The sequence below is a fragment of the Bufo gargarizans genome, chromosome 1, assembly GCF_014858855.1.
Source record: "Bufo gargarizans isolate SCDJY-AF-19 chromosome 1, ASM1485885v1, whole genome shotgun sequence".
NCBI classification, from domain to species: Eukaryota; Metazoa; Chordata; class Amphibia; order Anura; family Bufonidae; genus Bufo; species Bufo gargarizans.
This window is the reverse complement of record NC_058080.1, coordinates 91,726,720-91,749,109: the sequence shown is the minus strand read 5'-3', so window position 1 is coordinate 91,749,109 and position 22,390 is coordinate 91,726,720.

Here is a 22,390-nt window from a genome sequence, read left to right as displayed (position 1 = left end):
TGTATATGCAAATGTATATAATGTTTCCTAACAATTCTTTCTGTAAAATAGTTTTATTTTTTTTATTTTTATTTTTTTGTGGGGGGGGGGGGGGTTGTGCGTATTGTTGTCAGTCTGTAAAAGTGGCTTACAACTCAGACAACATTGTTCCCAGCAGGGACCTGGGAGTCCAAGATGCATCCAGACATCGTCCCCATGGTGTTCCCGATCCATTTCGGTGGTGTTTCTGTCACTTTCTGACCTTTTCCAATAGACCAGGCACCCTCCCCTCTTCAATGTTTAATACATTTAATAATAACATTTAAAAAAATTCTTAGGAGAGAATCGGCCAGTCTTCAGTTTATTCAACGACGTGGAGGGTGTTGCGATGGAGAAAACATTACAAAAAAGCAATTCCTCTACACCTGGAGCCAAATCCTGTCAAGATTGATGCAAGTGCGGTATTGGTTGCTCATCCAGCAAGAGGCTTCTGGGGGAACCTGGCTGCCATGCTTAGGCCTCTACTAACGACAGACAATGAGAAGAACACAAAGCTTGTTTTTTTTCTGTACATTGAAATATTTTTGGGGCCTGTACTCCACTGGCCTGCAGTAAAATTGATATCTAATGACCGTCTAATATACCTCCAGCCACATAATCACTTGATGTTTTCTGTCCAGTGAATGCCTAATGTTTGAGGCCTGTACTCCCATGGCCTAAAATAAAATGTTTCTAGGCTCCAGCATGGCACATTTTTGAGAGTTTCAATTTAAGACGCATAAAAATGGCCCCTGATTAAAATACATATTTTTTGTGGGAATTTTTGCCATTGATCCCCCTCTGGTCTGTCACTGTCCATGTTGTGGGACGATTTGTGCACTTCTTGTAAGTATTTGGTGGCTGCAAATATAAGCTGAAGGTTTTTCAGGTTTTCCTGCCATTAAAGTGAATGGGGCCCGCAGCGAACATGTGGTTCGCAAACATTTGATCGCATTCGTGCACCGTCCCGGCCGATGTTTGGCTATCACTATTCTGTAATATGGTGGCTGCATTGCATGTAACCACATACAGACAGGGAAACTTTTCACGAGCAATGTAACTGGTAGACAGTACTCTATCCAGGATTATGTCAATTGCAAATCATGGGGAGTCATTTATCGATTAACCTGTGAATGCGGTATGGAACATATTGGTAAGACAATACGCAAATTTCATAGGATGGTGGGTGAACATCTAAGTGATATCACAAATAAGAGGATATTTCAAATAATTTAGACAGCACTCCAGTATGCGGTTAATGCTTTTTATTTGCCGGACATAAGGGTCCTTTTAGGAACTGAGGCAACGTTTCGGGCAAAACACATGCCCTTCATCATGCTGATGTAAAAAGGGGAAAGGGGGGAATGGATATGTGTAAATACATATAATATTTGCAATTTAACATGATTACAAATTTATAGGGTTCTAAAGTCACATGATTCAAACAGGTAATAGGTATCAATACAATCAATAACATGACTCAGAGAAACATGATTCAAAAAACATGATTCAAAAGAAAATAGGTTCAAAAAAACATGATTCAAATTAATATGATTCAAGGAAGAGTGCATAATTATTATTCAAAATTCATGCGTTCCATAAGACAGGTATCCAGCCATATAGCTGACGAATGTCATGTACCGAAAGTATGGTATTAGTTACATCAGGCATCAGAACAAAAATGGACCACTGAATAAAATGTACAACAGTGGAGGCACAGAAAAGAAAAGATGAGAGAAAATAAAAGAGAAAAGAATATGAGGAGTACGGCCAGAGTGTATGCATATTACATTCGTCAGCTATATGGCTGGATACCTGTCTTATGGAACGTATGAATTTTGAATAATAATTATGCACTCTTCCTTGAATCATATTAATTTGAATCATGTTTTTTTGAACCTATTTTCTTTTGAATCATGTTTTTTGAATCATGTTTCTCTGAGTCATGTTATTGATTGTATTGATACCTATTACCTGTTTGAATCATGTGACTTTAGAACCCTATAAATTTGTAATCATGTTAAATTGCAAATATTATATGTATTTACACATATCCATTCCCCCCTTTCCCCTTTTTACATCAGCATGATGAAGGGCATGTGTTTTGCCCGAAACGTTGCCTCAGTTCCTAAAAGGACCCTTATGTCCGGCAAATAAAAAGCATTAACCGTATACTGGAGTGCTGTCTAAATTATTTGAAATATTTACTAGTTCCGAGAGGTGGAGCAAGGAACGCACCTAGACGCGCACCCTAAACCTATCAGCCTCAGATAGAGTGCCGTGATCAACACGTGATTTTTATATCACAAATAAGAGGGATACGCCAATATCTAAACATGTTCACCAAAACCACAATGGCAGAGCCAAAATCTTTATGGGCATTGATATGGTCAAACCACCCACAATGGGTGGAAATTGGGTTAGGGAACTCCTTCAGAAGGAGGCCTGCTGTATTTTTTTTCTCAAAACCTCAGCCCCTTGTGGTTTGAATGAACTGCTCAATTTTAGTTGCTTTGTTTAAGCAATGTGTGGTAATAGGCTTTACTGTATATAGCAGTTATTTGAGTTGGCCGTTGGGGTATTTGTGACATATTAGGATAGCCCTAAGAGTCCAGGCTGCTTTAGGTGGTTCAGCATGAACATTATTATTATTAATTATATTTTACATTCCTTTTCAATTCTAATATATGCCCTCTATTGTGTCATCCACTACAATTATGGGGTCACTTCTCTTTGTTTCTCTCTAAAAGCCTGGGGTATTTGCCCCTGCAATGAGGGATTCACTCATAAGGATAATTTGATATATGGAGGGGGGTATACCCTTCGACATCAATTCAGTGAGGGCTGGCCTTCGTACCCCAACTGTCACCGCCAGTTCTGTGAGAAGGTCTAGCAGACGTTATTATCTACCTCTTGCATGACGTTCTTTGTTTTGGTTTCACTTTGTCATCTCCTTTCCTTCTCCCAGGTGTCACCTATTTAGACTAATTGTCTCCCTTTATATTCCCTCCCATACTGCCTCACTTTGCAGTTTATACTACTTCCTGGATGAGGTGTTCACTGCTGAAGGCTGCTGCTGCTGTTTGCTAAGATATCCGCATTAAGTGCAGGGAGCCGGTGGTCGTGTCCCCTCACTATTATAGGGTCTTCAGGTGTAACACAGTCTTAGGTACGTGGGAATGCAATCGTCTACCATTCAGACCCTTGCATGGGCATAGCAGTCAGGGAGAGCTCTTAGGGTTTTATAGGGCTCACCCATATGCTCCTTAGTTTGGGATCAAGCCAGTCGGATGTTTAGTTATAAGTTCCAGCTATCTGCAACATCATCCGTGACACCAACTTAGTAAGTATTATCGTTAGGGTATTTTTTATCAAAAATATATACATTATTTATATCTGATAAATCCTCTGCTTTACGGACAATGGGCATTTCATATTGATCCAAGTTTCAGCCAATAAAGTCTGCTTATTTATCTTCCTGGATGTAGGATCTTGTTACCAAGGATGCACAGTAACAGATGTGTCATCAACGGTATCCAGGATGCATTTCTTTTGGCTTCCTGGTTACTTTGAACCACGCGCACTGCCTATCCTTGCTATTTATTGGCATATCCTTCCCAAGTGATTGCGGGGCAACAGGCGTCCCACGTGATGGTGTGCTCGGCATCATGTGCCCGCGACACATCATCAAGGAGGAGAGTCATTTTGGGAGGCGCGCACAGTGCAGGCATTTAAACACCACACCAGACAAGAAACTGGCTGCTGGTAGGCGGACCCCCGAGACCCAAGGGATATTATTTGGCATTCTCGATCACACTGGATGGCATGCAATATACATACCTGATCACACTGGCAGGTATTTGCACTTATAAGAGGCATGCTCTAGATTTTACTAGATTTGGCTCATAAATAAAGTCTTTGTCTCCCCTGATGAGTTATTTAGATAGAAACGTGTCACATCGGGAAAAGTAGGGACTACAAATGGGGATATTGCCTGACATAGGGACAGGTATCCGGACGGGTTTGCCCCTTTCGGGTCGGTGGTCTGTGTAGATTGGTAGGGCATTTTAGACCCCCCTCTGCCTCTTTTAGGGTGTCAGTAGGCATAGAAGTATCCCCATACCTGTCTACATCGCTATTGAACAGACACCAGGATCCCTACAGAACCAAGAGAACTATAGGATCTGGTAAGATCATTCAAATTTACCATCATGAAAGAGATCTCATCAATATGGGGTTGCTTATTAGAAAATATCCTCCATTTTTTGTTGCTGTCTTGTTTCTGTTATTATTTTGGTGTGTTGTGCATTTTATGGTATACCTAGTAAAAGTTAAGTATTACACATATCCCCTTACTCAGGCTTCTTTTTTACTAGTAGCTGGGAGTATCTTGGGTGTCACATCCATGTGTCTACCTGTTGTTTATTTGATTAATATAATTACTTATGTATAAAAGAATGTGAACAACTTAAAATCAGTAGTATAAGAATGCTTTTTAACCCCAATTAGTGCAGCAAGGTGTAATAGTATGGCTTCTCTATTAGACAAGAGTTACACTGTTTTATTGGCCCCTACACTCTCCCCTACAGTGTGGGTAAAGCCTCCCTATTATCAACCTACACTATCTGTGTGCTGTCCCTAAAGTATTCAAAATTATTTAATTTTGTACATAAAGTCTTTCCTAACTACTGTCCCTAGTGCATGTCACGTCTGTCACTGCACTAAGTGCACAGTAAAATGGGAGATACCGAGCACAAGTACTCCATTTTATACTGCTGTGACATCACAGGCAATGGCTACCTGCTGATTAGCTGGCTTCCCGGACTTCATACTTTCACTTTGAACATGTGCAGCAGCCATTTTAGAAAAAAATTCTGATTTGTTAACACGGATTGCCAGATAAATTTGGATCCGTAAAATAGTAGGTTGAAAATATTATAAAATAAATTGTTTAAGTGGTATCATAACCTTGTTATTCCTGCTATTAAAGAGGTTGTTGCATGAAAAATATTCAACAATTTTTAAACCAGCACCTAGATCTGAATACTTTTATCTGGCAATCCGTGTTAACATTTTTTACATTAGTCATGGGAAGAGTTGATCGGAAATCTGGATGTTCGGGTTCGGACGAACTTGACCCGAACTTGACCCCGAACCAGAACCCCATTGAAGTCAATGGGGACACAAACTTTTGAGCACTAAAATGACTGTAAAAATGTCATTGAAAGGGCTAGAGGGCTGCAAATGTTGTCAAAATGTGGTTAAAAGCATGGCAAGTGCTCTGCAAACAAATGTGGATAGGGAAATGACTTAAAATAACATAAAATACATAAAAATAAAAAATAATAATCTTGATCTAGGAGGACCAGGTCCATATGGAGTAGGAGTTTGAGGAGGCGGTGGATGGTAGCCTACACTGCTTTTTGGTTTAATTTTTATTTATTTTTAAATTAGGGTACACCCCAAAACATTGGTAAATATAACCCTCCAGTCAAGCTAAACACACGTTCAGACAATACACCGGCTGCCGGGCAGGCCAGTACCTCCGAGGCGTAAAGGGCAAGCTCAGGCTATGTGCCCAATTTGGAGACCCAGAAGTTGCTGACCACTGTAAGTTAGTTTGTGTAGGCGTGTGCACACTTACTGCCCCACCATGTCGCACATCCCCGTGATGTTCACGATCCAATTTAAAATCTGCTCTATCAACTTTCGATGTTCTTTTATGCGCCTATCATGGTGATCACGGGTGATCATTACATTTTATTCCCTGTCACCTATGCATAGCAGGTGTTTATTCACGTCTAAAATTGGATAATGTCAACACAAGAATGTAACAGAAAAATTATTGAAATTTATTAAGCTGTCAACTTGGTAGAGGAGGGGTATAGTACACCCAAAATTTGGTGAATTTCACCAAAAAATGTAACTGAAAATGTATTTATTTTTTTCCAGTCTACTAGGTATAGGAGTGGTACATCACACCCAAAAATTGGTGAATTTCACCAGAATATATAACTGCCAATTATTTATTTTTTTAACCTGTCTACTAGGTATAGCAGTAGTACTATACACCAAAAAAATTATTAATTTCACCTTAAAATGTAAATGACAATTTTTTTTAATGGCCTACTAGGTATAGCAGTGGTACTATACACCCAAAAATCTATTAATTTTACCAGAAAATGTAACTGACAATTTATTTTTATTTTTTTTACCAGTCTACTAGGTATAGAAGTGGTACTATACACCCAAATATTGGTTAATTTCACCCAAAAAAGTAAATGACAATTTTTTTTTTGTTTAACCTGTCTACTAGGTATAGCAGTGGTACTATACACCCCAAAATTTGTTTATTTCGCCAGAAAATGTAACTGACAATTTAATTTTTTTACAGGTCTACTAGGTATAGCAGTGGTACTATACACCCAAAAACAGAATTTCACCCGAAAATGTAAATGACAAAGTAGTGACAAAAAAAAAAAAAAGGATTTATGAGGTGGAATTCCATATGGAGTAGGAGTTTGAGGAGGTGGTGGACGTAGCGGAGTAGGTGGAAGCGGCGGTTGAGGAGGATGAGATAGCCAACACAGGTTTTTGGTTTTAATTTGATTTTTGTAAAATTAAAGTACACCCTAAAAGAGTGTGAAATATCCAAAATACAAACATGAGCAATTGCGCTGCAGTATAACAATGGCTACTTAGTGCCGGTATACATGTCTATTCTGCATAAGGTATGGACAAGTCCTGAAGGATCCATGCCTGGTTCATTTTAATGAACGTGAGCTTGTCCACATGGGCTGTGGACAGGCGGCTGCACATGTCTGTGATGACGCCCCCTGCCGTGGTAACCACACGTTCAGATATTACACTGGCTGCAGGGCAGGCCAGCACCTCCAAGGAGTAAAGGGCAAGCTCGGGCCATGTGCCCAATTTGGAGACCCAGAAGTTGAAGGGGGCAGACCCGTCATTCAGTACGTGTAGGCGTGTGCACACATACTTCTCCACCATGTTGGTGAAATGCTGCCTCCTGCTAAGACGTTCCATATCAGCTGGTGGTGCTGGTTGTTGTGGCGTGCTGACAAAGCTAGCTTTTCCACATTTCGGCCATGCTAACTCTGCCTTCTGAGGTGCTGGCGGTGCCCCAGCTGCGTTGGCGACCTCTTCGTCTTTCTCGTCCTCTGCCTTCGTCTTGTGCTTCCACTGTGCCCCCACTGGCAGGTGGGAATGCCACCAGCAGCGCATCTACCAGCGTGAGCTTGTACTCGCGCATCTTACAATCACTCTCCAGTGACAGAATTAAAGACGATACGTTGTCTTTGTAACGGGGATCCAGCAGCGTAGCCACCCAGTAATCAGCACAAGTTAGAATGTGGGCAACTCAGCGGTCGTTGCGAAGACAATGCAGCATGTAATCGCTCATGTGTGTCGGGCTACCCAGAGGCAACGAAAAAAGCTGTCCTCTGTGGGAGGTGTATCGTCTGTGTCCTCTGTATCCTCCCATTTACGCAACAGTGATGGCCATGAGCTGGTCTGGGTGCCACCCTACTGTGAACATGGTTTCTCCTCCTCCTCATCCTCCAGAACTGTGCCCTGGATGGACAATTGTGTACCTTGAGTTTGTGGGTCCAGGAACCCACCCTCGGAGCCACTTGGGAATGACTGGCCGGAAACCCTACGAAATGATCCCTCTTCCTCCTCCTATGCCACATCCTCCTCCATTATCGCCATGAGCGTTTTTTCAAGGAGGCATAGAAGTAGGATAGTAACTCTGAGAAAGGCGTTATCGGCACTGGCCATGTTGGTGTAGTACTCGAAACAGCGCAACAAGGAACACAGGTCTCGCATGGAGGCCCAGTCATTGGTGGTGAAGTGGTGCTGTTCCACAGAGCGACTCCCCCGTGTGTGCTGCAGCTGACACTCCACTATTGCCTGCTGCTGCTCGCACAGTCTGGCCAGCATGTGCAAGGTGGAGTTCCACCTTGTGGGCACGTCGCATATGAGGCGGTGAGCGGGAAGGCCGAAGTTACGCTGCAGCGCTGACAGGTGAGCAGCAGCAGGGTGAGAATGCCGAAAGCGTGCACAGATGGCCCGCACTTTATGCAGCAGCTCTGACATATCGGGGTAATTTTTAAGGAATCTCTGCACCACCAAATTCAGCACTTGCGCCAGCCAAGGGATGTGCGTCAAACCGGCTAGTCCCAAAGCTGCAACAAGATTTTGCCCATTATCGCACACCACCAGGCCGGGCTTGAGGCTCACTGGCACAAACCACTCATCGGTCTGTTGTTCAAGGCCCGTCCACAGCTCCTGCGCGGTGTGGGGTTTGTCCCCCAGACAGATACGTTTTAAAACTGCCTGCTGTCGTTTACCCCTGGCTGTGCTGAAGTTGGTGGTGAAGGTCCTATGCTGACCGGATGAGGAGCTGGTAGAGGATGAGGAAGCAGAGTCAGAGGAGGAAGCAACAGGAGGCAAACTGAAGCGCCCTGCAATCCTCGGTGGTGGAAAGACATGTGCCAAACTGCTATCCGCCTTAGGCCCAGCCGCCACTGCATTTACCCAGTGTGCTGTTATGGAGATATAACATCCCTGACCATGCTTACTGGTCTACGTATCCGTAGTCAGGTGCACCTTGCCACAGATGGCGTTGCTCAGTGCACACCTGTCCCCTACTTGGTTGAGAAGGGAAGGAATGGCTCGCCTTGAAAAGTAGTGGCGGCTGGGCACGACATACTGTGGGACAGCCACCGCCATAAGGCCTTTAAAACTATCAGTCTCCACCAGACGGAATGACAGCATTTCAAAGTCCAGTAATTTAAAAATGCTGGCATTCAGGGCTAGGGATCGCGGGTGGGTATGGGGGGGTACTTCCTCTTCCTCTCCAGCGTTCCGGATATGGAGAGCTGAACGCTTTCGTAGGACATTGTGGAGATGCTTGGTGACCCAGGTGTTGTTGTTGCTGGCAGATCTTCTGTTTGCGGGGTGCCAGGTGGCACTGTCACTCCAGAGGTGGATGAAGAGGCCGCGACTGCAGCAGAAGAGGAAGCAGGAGGAGCCAGAGACTTTTCTTGGTTTTTGAGGTGTCTACTCCACTGCAGCTCGTGCTTTGCACTTAAATGCCTGGTCATGCAGGTTGTGCTCAGGTTGTGAAAGTTTATGCCTCGCTTCAGGCTCTGATTGCACAGCGTGCAAAGCACTCATGTCTTGTCATCAGCACATTGTCTTAAGAACTGCCACACCAAGGAACTCCTTGGAGCTGGCTTTGCTGTGCTCGGTCCCTTGCTGCGGTGGGCAGTAGAAGGCGTACTGTCTAGAGTATGGACGCTCCACTTTTGCACCCTGCTCCCTCTTCTGCTGTGCTGGTGGCTCTGTGCGACCACCGCCTCTTCCTCCGAACTACATAGGTCACTCACATGACCTTGATTCCATGTGGGGTCGAGGACCTCATTGTCCTCCACATCTTTTTCCACCCAGTCTTCACCCCTGCCTTCCTTTTCGGTCTGCACACTTTTGAAAGCCCCAGCAGTTGGCACCTGTGTTTCGTTATCATCCGAGACGTGCTGTGATGGTCCTCAAATGTACTCATCTTGAAAGATAAGTGGTTGGGCATTGGTACACTCAATCCCTTCCACTTATGGGGCAGGGCTAGGTGGATGGCCCTGGGAAACCCTGCTAACAGAGTCATCAAAAAGCAGAAGAGACTGCTGCAAGACTTGTGGCTCAGACTGCTTGGCTGATTTGCAAGGGGGTGAGGTGAAAGACTGATGGAAATCGGCTGCAGGTGTCAACTCTGATCTTTTAAGCAGGAGACTGGGTGGGAGACGATGTGAAGGAACTGGATCCACTGTCAGCAACCCAATCTAATATCGCCTGTACTTGTTCAGGCGTCACCATTCGTAGAGCAGCATTAGGCCCGACCAAATACCGCTGTAGGTTTTGTCGCCTACTCACACCTGAGGAAGGGGTTTCACTTGTGCGTGTAGCTGGCACCACGTCCTCTCCCTGCAACAGGAGCTCCACGAGCAGCACCACGATCGGGGCCACATCCCTTATTTGACACTCTCCTCATATTTTTCAAATTTAGGATTTTGCCCTAAAGTTGTAGAATAGAACAGTATGTAAAGGGTGTATCTCACATGGCCTGAACCAGTGTAGGCCTGAACGAAATATATCTTTGCAAAAAATGGCTGTATTTCAAATGCCTGATTCAAACCCCTGTATGTAGAGGGGGTATCTCACACGGTCTGAACCAGTGTAGGCCTGAAGTAAATATTTATTTGCACAAAATGGCTGTATTTCAAATCCCTGAATCAAACCCCTGTATGTAGAGGGAGTATCTCACACAATCTGAACCAGTGTAGGCCTGAATAAAATATGTATTTGCCCAAAATGGCTGTATTTCAAATGGCTGTATTTTAAATGCCTGATTTAAACCCCTGTATGTAGAGTGAGTATCTCACACAGTCTGAACCAGTGTAGGCCTGAAGCAAATATATCTTTGCACAAAATGGCTGTATTTCAAATCCCTGAATCAAACCCCTGTATGTAGAGGGAGTATCTCACACAGTCTGAACCAGTGTAGGCCTGAACTAAATTTTTATTTGCCCAAAATGGCTGCATTTCAAATGGCTGTATTTCAAATCCCTGAATCAAACCCCTGTATGTAGAGGGGGTATCTCACAGGGCCTGAACCAGTGTAGGCCTGAACTAAATATTTCTTTGCCCAAAATGGCTGTATTTCAAATGGCTGTATTTCAAATGCCTGATACAAACCCCTGTATGTAGAGGGTGTATCTCACAGGGCCTGAACCAGTGTAGGTCTGAATTCAATATTGGTGCACCAAATGGCGGTATTTAAAATCTCTGAATATAACCCAAATGTATTAAGGGTGTATCTCACAATGACATCTACATTAAAGGCTGACAACTAAATTTTTTGTGCCCAAACGAGTGTTTGTTTAACAACTGAATTTGACAGCAGCCTGTAGTTTCACACGTGCTGATGCTGCAATACCTGAAAATAGTGTTTTTTGTAAAAAAAAGTGTGTTTTTTAAACCCCAGAAAATGATGGGTGTATTTCTAGCTTAAATTGCACACTGACTAATCCAGATATTGTAGATTGCCCAAAAAAGTGTTTTTTTTTGGTAACAGAATATGAAAGCTGTATATATTAAACTTGAATTTAATACTTGCAGATCTGGAAAATACAGTTTTTTTTAGAAAAAAGTGTGTTTTTCCAACCATAGAAAATGATGGGTGTATTTCTACCTTAAATTGCACACTGACTAATCCAGATGTTGTAGTTTGCCCAAAAAAATGGTGATTTGCAATGTCCCAAAAGCTCAGATGTAGTGCTGGTGCACTGAGCTTGCATAAAATGGCCGCCACCACCCACCTAACTAACAGAATTATAAAAAATTTTTTTTTTTTGGTCAACGAGCTCAGGGCAGGGTAAAATGATTGTGCCCTGAACCCACACAACTATTTGTCTGTAGATCACTGAGTTAGACTCTCTCCTATTCTCTCCCTAAAATCACCAGTCCAGCAGCATCCTCTCCCTACACTTGTAACAGCAGAGTGACGTGCAGCGATACGTGACTCAAGCTTATATAGAGACTGGGTTACATGCTGCTCTGGCCAATCACAGCCATGCTATAAGTAGTGGTGGCCTATTGGGGCAAGTAGTATAACACTGGTTGATTGGCTGCTGTGCAGCCTTTCAAAAAGCGCCAAGAAAGTGCCGAACACCGAACCCGAACTTTTACGGAAATGTTCGGGTCCAGGGTCTAAAAATCCTAAAGTTCAGTACGAACCCGAACTTTACAACCCTAGTCATGGGTTAACCCCTTTAATATATTAGTCTATATAACCAATTGTTCTGACTTGTGAGGTATTCCTATAACCAGCCATTAAAATATGTAGATACAAAAACAGGACTGAACAACTGGACTTCATCTATAGCACTTGCTTTCTCAAGTCATCACAATGGCTCTTGGTACTCAAGTATCCCAAGACTTCAATAGAATTGCATAAAAACTGAAGTGTCACAAAGCAATATATATTTGAAGCAGATATCAATACTGGACGAAAACAAGATTCTGGAACACTGAAAACACACTAGTTTTCAATGATGTGTGTTACCTAGATTCCTTTCTGAGTTCGTCTACACCAAACAATTAGTTAATATGTTGTTTCCACATTAATTTTTTAATGAAGATACAAAGGAGAAAAGAATATACAACTTTTTTTCCCTGTAAAAAAAATAAATAAGTACCACTCTTGGCCATGTGCTTTGTCTGGTATTATACTGTAGCGCATTCTTATTCGCTTGAGTGGCAATACCAGGCAGATTTTATGGACAAAAGAAGTGCTATTTCTGGGAGAAAAAATAAATAAATATATAAATAAATAAGCACACCTATTTTGTAATAATATAAACCCCCTTTAATGCTCATATTATTAAATGTAAATTATAACCAATAAAAATAGCTTTCAAATGGAAATTTTCTTCTGTGTCTTAGGATTTATTAACACCAGAAAAAATACTTAAAAGGAAGGTAATTAATCCAGTTAGCACTTGGAAAGAAGAGAATAGTTAACTAGACAATATTTAAGGAAACAACATGTACTATTTAAAGGCTAGCCTCTGTGACAGATTAAAACACAAAGTATGGTTCAGGAGATTATAATTTACTGACATGAAAACTGTGCTGCTTCAAATAGTTATTGTATGGAAACATAAAGCATTAATTTATGTTACAATTAAGAATAACATGAACACTTTCCCAATGTAATTTCTTAACATCATAATTAAGCAAGACGGCTATTGCTAAGGCCCATTGACTACAAAGCATTTCAAAGCAGCCACCATACTTATAGCTTAATTCAAAAAGTCAAAATAGTTTTAAATGGTCAAAATGTAGTTTATCAGAACTTTCCCTAAGACTTCAACAGTACAGATTGTACTCAATGATTTTCAAGAATATTAATTTTAAGACCTTAGAAAATATATCCATTTGTAGTAAGTAGTATTCTGAGTGATGGTTCTCCTGCTGTTTTTTCTGTTCTTTTATGGCATGAGATATTTGATCTTTAGTCTTGTGATAGCAAACCTCACTATGCAATCAAGAAGAAAGCTATAATTTGAGAACTCTTTAGAGAAGTGGAAAACTCATTTTCATGTGTCTGTGTTAAAGCTAGGCAAACTTTGTATTCCAATTCTGCATTTTTGTAATTCATTGTGCTAAAGGAGTTAATTGTAAAGTAAATGTTTGCTAATTCTTAGATTAGTATAGTGTCATACATTTTGTTTTTGAATGTTGTTTGGGCATGAAAATTACGTGTAACCACATCATTTGAAAGTGATACACCATGATATACAAATAAATCTAGAAAAAGGTAATATATTCCCCTCAGTACAGAACATACGGATGTGTTCTTTCTTACCTTTGCACTTGGCTCAACATAAAGAAAAAAAGATAAAAAAAGTAAAAGTAGCATTTTATTTCTGTAAAGTTACTAAAAATAATGGCATAAAAACAAAATTAATTAATTTTTTGTAATTCACTTTTTTACTACCTTCCCGACATCTACAATACATGTACTGTGGATGTTGGGTTTTTAAATATTGTGCTTGGTCCAAAGCAAAGCAAGCACCATAGCCAATGGGTTTCTGCTTTTTCATACATCAGACTCTGGGGGATAATGTGTATGATAGCATACATTTAATCATCCATGAGATGTCATGATCAGGAAGTCATTCATATTCTGTTATAGCCTTGGTCACGCTGAAGGATCAGAAACTATTACAACAGTACTTCTTATGGAAGCCTGCAGTCGACAATCACTTGTTAAAGTCCCCCAAGGGTACTTAAAATATGTGTTAATAATATATTACAATTAAAATAAAATAAAATAAAATCCATTTGCACGGCATATCCCAAAATGGCTATACTATTAAAATTTAAATGCATTTATACCATACACTGAATGTCATAGCGAAAAAAAGATAAAAAAATCTAAACAACTGGTTTGACATTCTTCGTCACTTCACTTCCCCAAGAAAAATTAAATACAAAGTGATCAAAAAGGCTTACACACATCAGCAAACTACAACTCTTTATACAAAAATATAAAAAGTTATGGGGATCAGAATGTGGCGATGCAAAAAAAAGTATTTCAACACAATAAAAACTATCAAAATGTGGTATCTCTGTAATCCTACTGGTCCAGCACATGAAGGGAATACATCAGTTTTACAGCATAGGGAATAATATAAAAACAAAACACACAAAACTGTGGCAATTGATTGGGTTGAAGGGAGACTGCTCCTGATGAAGGGGGACTTGTGTGACCCCGAAACACATTGAGCCAGATCTGTTTTTACCATTAAAGGGATTCAACAAGAATCTTATGTACTACTGTTGAACTGCCGTTTTTTCCCAAAGATTCTACGAGCGATCCAGGCGAGGGAGGTTTGTTTAGTGGGTGTCTTGAGCTTTATTCCACAAAACACCTCCCTGGTGAAATGAGTCTTTTTTTCTGGGTCACATTTCCTTTTGTTACTCTCACCCTTCTCTATATGGATGCTATTTATTTATGATTTTATGTTTTTTTTTTTTTTTTTTTTAGCCATGGCACTTACAGGTGGTTGTAAAAGAAGCAGCTGGGTCATACTAGCTAGGCTTCATACTTGTCAATGTTTACCATTGTGATTCTCTTATAAACACCCTAAATATCTACATTAACAACTAGCAGATTGTCGACACCCCTGTGGTTATATACATCTTTTTCTGCTCTCTTTCAATGTATCATTATCTATTTAACGGTTATCGGTACATACATAACCACTACATAAATATACAAAAAACTAATTTTAATAAAATAACAGCTATTTATCTATATATCTATTTCCCATTATCTATGTATCTCCCCATATATCTAGTCTATCTAGTCTATCTATCTATCCATCCATCTATCTATCTATCTTCCATTAGCTATGTATCACTCCATATATCTATTTTTCTATATATCTATCTATCTCCATTAAGCTTGACAAAGGCCTCATTGAGTAGGCCGAAACGTTGCCTAGGAAAAAAATTTGGGTCATCACCCCCTCACGAGAATTTGGAGTGCTGCCTCGTTCTTTAGACGTATCTATCTCCATTAGCTATGTATCTCCCCATATAGCTATTTATCTATTTATCTAATATATGTATTTCCCCATATATCTATTTTATCTATTTATCTATCTATTTATCTATCTGTTTATCTATCTCTGCAGACATGTCAGACAATCGATCTATCTAACCAGGGGCGTAGCTAAAAGCTCATGGGCCCTGGTGCAAGAGTTCAGCTTGGGCCTCCGTCCCTCAGTGCTTGTTGGCAGGGGAGCACAAATCCTTCCTGCTGCCTGAGGCAAACATTGAAAGGGCACCCCCTCATGCCAAATTCTTAACCTAACCCCTTCCCTCCAGCCAGAGGTGTAAATTGACCTGCATGTACTTTCTATAATGCCAGTGTCTTATGTGGCACAAGGGTCTTTGGTCCCCCTCAGGCTCCTGGGCCCGGTAGCGACTGCTACCTCTGCACCCCCTATAGCTACGCCCCTGTATCTAAATATCTCTTTTATCTAATCCCCATATATCTATTTTATCTATCTATTTTTCTATATAACTCAGACTATAGAATAGATAAATATTTATAATAAAATAATAGCTGTTTATATACAGGTCCTTCTAAAAAAATTAGCATATTGTGATAAAGTTCATTATTTTCTGTAATGTACTGATAAACATTAAATTTTCATATATTTTAGATTCATTACACACCAACTGAAGTAGTTCAAGCCTTTTATTGTTTTAATATTGATGATTTTGGCATACAGCTCATGAAAACCCAAATTTCCTATCTAAAAAAATTTGCATATTTTATCCGACCAATAAAAGAAAAGTGTTTTTAATACAAAAAAAGTCAACCTTCAAATAATTATGTTCAGTTATGCACTCAATACTTGGTCGGGAATCCTTTTGCAGAAATGACTGCTTCAATGCGGCGTGGCATGGAGGCAATCAGCCTGTGGCACTGCTGAGGTGTTATGGAGGCCCAGGATGCTTCGATAGCGGCCTTAAGCTCATCCAGAGTGTTGGGTCTTGCGTCTCTCAACTTTCTCTTCCCAATATCCCACAGATTCTCTATGGGGTTCAGGTCAGGAGAGTTGGCAGGCCAATTGAGCACAGTAATACCATGGTCAGTAAACCATTTACCAGTGGTTTTGGCACTGTGAGCAGGTGCCAGGTCGTGCTGAAAAATAAAATCTTCATCTCCATAAAGCTTTTCAGCAGATGGGAGCATAAAGTGCTCCAAAATCTCCTGATAGCTAGCTGCATTGACCCTGCCCTTGATAAAACACAGTGGACCAACACCAGCAGCTGACATGGCACCCCAGACCATCACTGACTGTGGGTACTTGACACTGGACTTCAGGCATTTTGGCATTTCCCTCTCCCCAGTCTTCCTCCAGACTCTGGCACCTTGATTTCCGAATGACATGCAAAATTTGCTTTCATCCGAAAAAAGTACTTTGGACCACTGAGCAACAGTCCAGTGCTGCTTCTCTGTAGCCCAGGTCAGGCGCTTCTGCCGCTGTTTCTGGTTCAAAAGTGGCTTGACCTGGGGAATGCGGCACCTGTAGCCCATTTCCTGCACACGCCTGTACACGGTGGCTCTGGATGTTTCTACTCCAGACTCAGTCCACTGCTTCCGCAGGTCTCCCAAGGTCTGGAATCAGTCCTTCTCCACAATCTTCCTCAGGGTCCGGTCACCTCTTCTCGTTGTGCAGCGTTGTCTGCCACACTTTTTCCTTCCCACAGACTTCCCACTGAGGTGCCTTGATACTCTGGGAACAGCCTATTCGTTCAGAAATTTCTTTCTTGCTTGAGGGTGTCAATGATGGCCTTCTGGACAGCAGTCAGGTCGGCAGTCTTACCCATGATTGCGGTTTTGAGTAATGAACCAGGCTGGGAGTTTTTAAAAGCCTCAGGAATCTTTTGCAGGTGTTTAGAGTTAATTAGTTGATTCAGATGATTAGGTTAATAGCTCGTTTAGAGAACCTTTTCATGATATGCTAATTTTTTGAGATAGGACTTTTGGGTTTTCATGAGCTGTATGCCAAAATCATCAATATTAAAACAATAAAAGGCTTGAACTACTTCAGTTGTGTGTAATGAATCTAAAATATATGAAAGTCTAATGTTTATCAGTACATTACAGAAAATAATGAACTTTATCACAATATGCTAATTTTTTTAGAAGGACCTGTAAAAATATATAAAACTAATTTGAATAAAATAACATCTATTTTATCTATTATCCACTTATCTAGTCATCATACTGTTATTTATCTATCTACTTATCTATCTAGCTATCTGTCTATCAATCTATCCATCTCATTTTATCTACCTATGTACTATTTTATCTATCTACATATCTTTCTATTTATCTCTATCTTCATTTTATCTACGTATCTATTTGTTGTATACAATTTTTATCTATCATTCTACATTTATCTATCCATCTATCTATCTATCTATCTATCTATCTAACTGTATAACTATCAATTTGTACAAAACACCCTAGAGTAATACGTTTATACCCTAATTTCTCTGAGTAGTAACAGAGGAATAATATAGAGTTCTTTATTAATGTACTACTTTAGGTCTAGATTGTATGACACACTCATTTTGTAACATCTCAAACGCTGACGCAACAACAGAATCAACAGAAGCAGCGACAGGTGAATTTTGACTCGATGCATAATTATGTTTTAATAAAAATCCAAGACGTGCGTGATTTTAATCAAAAAATTTGTTAGCCGCATCTAGAGCAAATACGTCACATTTATAATTGATTTCGACTAACATCCTAAAACTAACAGACATAAACGCCTTTTTTTCACCGGGACAGACGCTGCGGCGGCGACAAACAACAGAAATGACGACATCCGCGACAAACAAAATCATTTTATGACTGTAGGAAATTTATCTTGTTACATAATTATGTTTTAAGAAAAATTGATGGCGTGCGTGATTTAAGCAAAATATTTGTTCGTCTCATCTAGAGCAGACACGTAACATTTATATTTTATACGTTTAGCTTCCTAAAAACTAAATGAGCAATGGTACACAACTTTTTCCGGGGGTGACAATATCATCTAACAGACATTTCTGTCTTTTCCCCCACCGTCACAGCCTAGGCAGAGGCGCCAGCGGTAACCGACTTTCCCGGGGGTACGATTCTGTCCGACTATTTGTCCTGTTTCATAACCGTAGATATCACAGAAATTCTGCATATCTATGTCACGGCCATGGCCATGACCGTGACTCTCAACCGCATGCGATTGTCAGCGGTTTGGTTTTGTTGTCAATCACAGGTGAGGGCAGTGGAATTTGCCTCACCTGTGGTTGCCGCTGACAACGTATGTATGTGGCAGCTTTCCTGCTGTGCATGCGGTTGCACCTAGCAATCTCTATGTTAGGTGTCTGTGTATTGTGTTCACTGTGTTGTATGTCTGTGTGCACTCCGTGTAGTGGCACTGATACTTTTCCTGCACTGTGGTTGCCCGTGGCAACGTTTGGTTGTCTGTACATGTGGTGGCAGTGTCCCGGCCTCCGGGCTATCTCCCAGGACACGGTTGTCACCCATGTCGTTGCCAGCGGCAACAACCACAGTGTGTTGGTATTGTTGGACACTTTTCCTTTAAGTGGTGTTTCCCTTCTCTGGTGCTGGAAGGGTTAACTCCCTTCCCAGTGTGTGTGTGAGGCACTGGGTGTGTCTGACCCTTGGGTGTGGCCTTTTAGGCCTACAAAGCCTCTCACTTTACCATGGCTCAGGAGGTTGCTTCAGTCATGCTTTGCTGTAGCAGCCTCCTGTGATTTCCTCCTTCTTGTAAGAGCCACCCTTCCGGTCATAGTTTTAAGTTTGTGTGATGTTCAGTTTATGTTTTCCGTTATTATTCTGTGCAGCTATGGATCTGGGTTCCTGTGTGTGGATGTGTGTGTGCTGAGTTCTATTTGTATTGTTTGTGGACTCCAGCTTGCCTGCACACGGATCCAGTCAGCAAGGCTGTGGCAGGTGGCTGGAACTAGTGCAGCACCTGCCATATCCATAGGCCTGTTGATGTTCCCTTCTTCATGCTACTTGGCCAGTGAGACTCCTGCTCCTTCGTGTCTAGGAGGAGTAGTTTGTCTTACTCTGTTCTCTAGTTCAGGGCCGACTTGAGGGCTTGTAGGGACTATAAGGTTCCAGCGTATGAGCCCTCCTACCATCAAGGTCGGCTCATACTGACAGGAGACAGGGTCAGCTCTAGGGACGCAATAGGAGGTGACCTGCTCCCTAATTCTGTGGTCCTGGCCAAGTAGAGACCGGACATCCACCATCATCGCACGGCTGAGGATTTCCCCCATCCTCAGCCGTGACAATCTATCTATCTTCTAATAAGCCATATACAAATCAGTGGTGTCTTCCCACCATCTTTCTATCTATCTAGCTATTCAGGTATATAACATTTTATCTTTCTATAAAACACTTAGGGTCCATTCACACGTCCGTTATTTCTTTCCTGATCTGTTCCGTTTTTTGCGGAACAGATCTGGACCAGATCTGGACCCATTCATTTTCAATGGGTCCTGAAAAAAATCGGACAGCACAATGTCAGATTTTTTTTCAGGACCCATTGAAAATGAATGGGTACAAATCTGGTCCAGATCTGTTCCGCAAAAAACGGAACAGATCAGGAAATAAACAACGGACGTGTGAATGGGCCCTTACCTGTGTCTTTGCATATATTCCGAGTCAGAAATAAAAAAAAACATAGATATAAAATCATTCAAAGGCTGGAAAAAGGCACATGCAGGACAGCCGCAAGCATTGCTATTGTCTAACATTTTGTAAACCACTTACTGTAACGATGAAAAAACAAGCAGTATTGACCGCTGTAGCAACATGAAGCAGATGAGAGTCAGAAATCAACGTCCCTAAATAATGCTGTGTTTGTACATGTTTTATAAAATGACCAAATCAAGCATGTTTTTATGATTAGCAGTCATTAATTCTGTTTATCTCTTTCAGCTCTATTACATGCTACCATAGATTGTAGTGCATATTCATCGGGGCCGCAGCCTTTTAATAAGCCATCAGCAGAAACAATGTATCGGATTATCTTTGTATAACTAGAACCAATTACATATTTAGAAATTACTAAGTATTATGCCCGTTACAATAACGGATGCTAGAATTGATTGTAGTGCAGAGCAATCATTACACCGCTTTCCAGGGATGGTTCGGGTATCAACTGCAAGCCGATACATTGTTTCTGCTGTTGGCTTATTAAAAGGCAGCGGCCCCGATGAACATGCACTACAATCTATGGTAACATAGCTAGCTAAATAGATAATTAGATAGATAAATAACAGTATGATGACTAGATAAGTGGATAATAGATAAAATAGATGTTATTTTATTAAAATTAGTTTTATATATTTTTATATAAACAGCTATTATATTATTATAAATATTTATCTACGCGATAGTCTGAGTTATATAGATAAATAGATAGATAAATAGATAAAATAGATATATGGGGATTAGATAAAAGATAGATAGATCGTCTGACATGTCTGCAGAAATAGATAAACAGATAGATAAATAGATAAAATAGATATATGGGAAGATGCATAGAATACATAAATAGCTATATGGGGAGATACATAGCTAATGGGAGATAGATAGATAGATAGATAGATAGATAGATAGATAGATAGATAGATAGATAGATATGAGTGATACATATAAAATGCAAAATAGTTAGATAAATAGCTGTTATTTTATAAAAATTAGTTTTATACATTTTTTAAGAAACAGATATTATTTTATTATAAATATTTATGTACGCGTCAGGGAAGGCTTTTTTTTTAAAATATATAATATCTATGTGTAAGGACGCTGATACTTTATTTATTGATATTAAGTTTACTACAAGCTTGATATCACTTCTGATTTTATTTTAAACATGTTAAAACTTAGTTAAATTACAGTTATAAACTGTAAGGCCTCATGCACACGGCCGTGACGTTTTTTTGCAATCCGCAAACCGCGGATCCGCAAAAAAACGGAAGGCACCTGTGTTGCCTTCTGCAATTTGCGGAACGGGCACCGGCAATATAAATGACATGTTATATTTGTTTGTGGTGCCGCGGAACGGAGCCACGGATGCGGACAGCACACAGCTCCATTGAAATGAATGGGTCCGCATCCGAGCAGCCAAAATGGCGGCTTGGATGCGGACCCAAACAACGGCCGTGTGCATGAGGCCTAAGAGTTGCTGTTTCTGTGAAAATCACAGAAAGTCATCTGGCCGGCTGTAGCTCTGAACAGCTGTGCATAAAGTATTCTACCTATTTTAGGACCTGCTCTAAGTCACTGGGAACAGGAGTCACTGACTGATAAGGGGGCGTGGTACCTGTCACTTTTGAGTTTGACAAATACTGTCGTCCCTTACTAAGATAGACCCCTCCGAAGTCCAATCCAGGAGTGTCTTTGATTAACACTCTTGTGAGTGGAAAAAATAAATAAAAAAGTTGTGGTTCAGGAAAGCAGGGAGGAAACAACTAAACCAAAAAAACATAAAAACACTGCATCAGGAAAGGGTTAAATAAACAGTAAATAATAGACATGTTTGGTATTCCTGAAACCAAAGCAACTTGTACAATATAGTGAATACATTATTTATGGTGAATGATTAATGACATAAACAAAAATGACACAGCAGCTCTCGCTTTTTTCTGCATTTAACTCATAACATAAAAAAAAATATCTCATGGTCATCTGGACAATAGCAATATTTTCAAGCAATGAAAGGGTTAAATTATAAAATTTGCTGCATATTGCTATCTACTTTCTTCAATCATAGGTAATGTTCATATATGGCAATGTTTTTTAATTATATTAATTTTTTTTGTGTTTTTTTAATGAAATATATATTTATGTCTTTTTTACCAAAAATACAAACAAAAACCCCCAGCAAAAACCATGACAAAAACTTTGCTCGTGACATTATTGTTAGCATATTGTTTTGATAAAAGAAGTTTAGTCATAAGGATGAGTCCATACAATGAGGATTTGTGGTTTGGATTCAGCTCCATACGGGTGGGTTCACACACGTGTTTATTTGGCAATTTTATAGAGGTTTTTTTTAGCCAAAGCAAGAAGTGAATTTGAGGGAATGAAAAATATAAAGGAAAGGTTAATATTTCTATTTTCTGAATCCACTTGTGACTTTGGCTCCAAAAACTGCCACAAAATCCTATGTGCGAACCC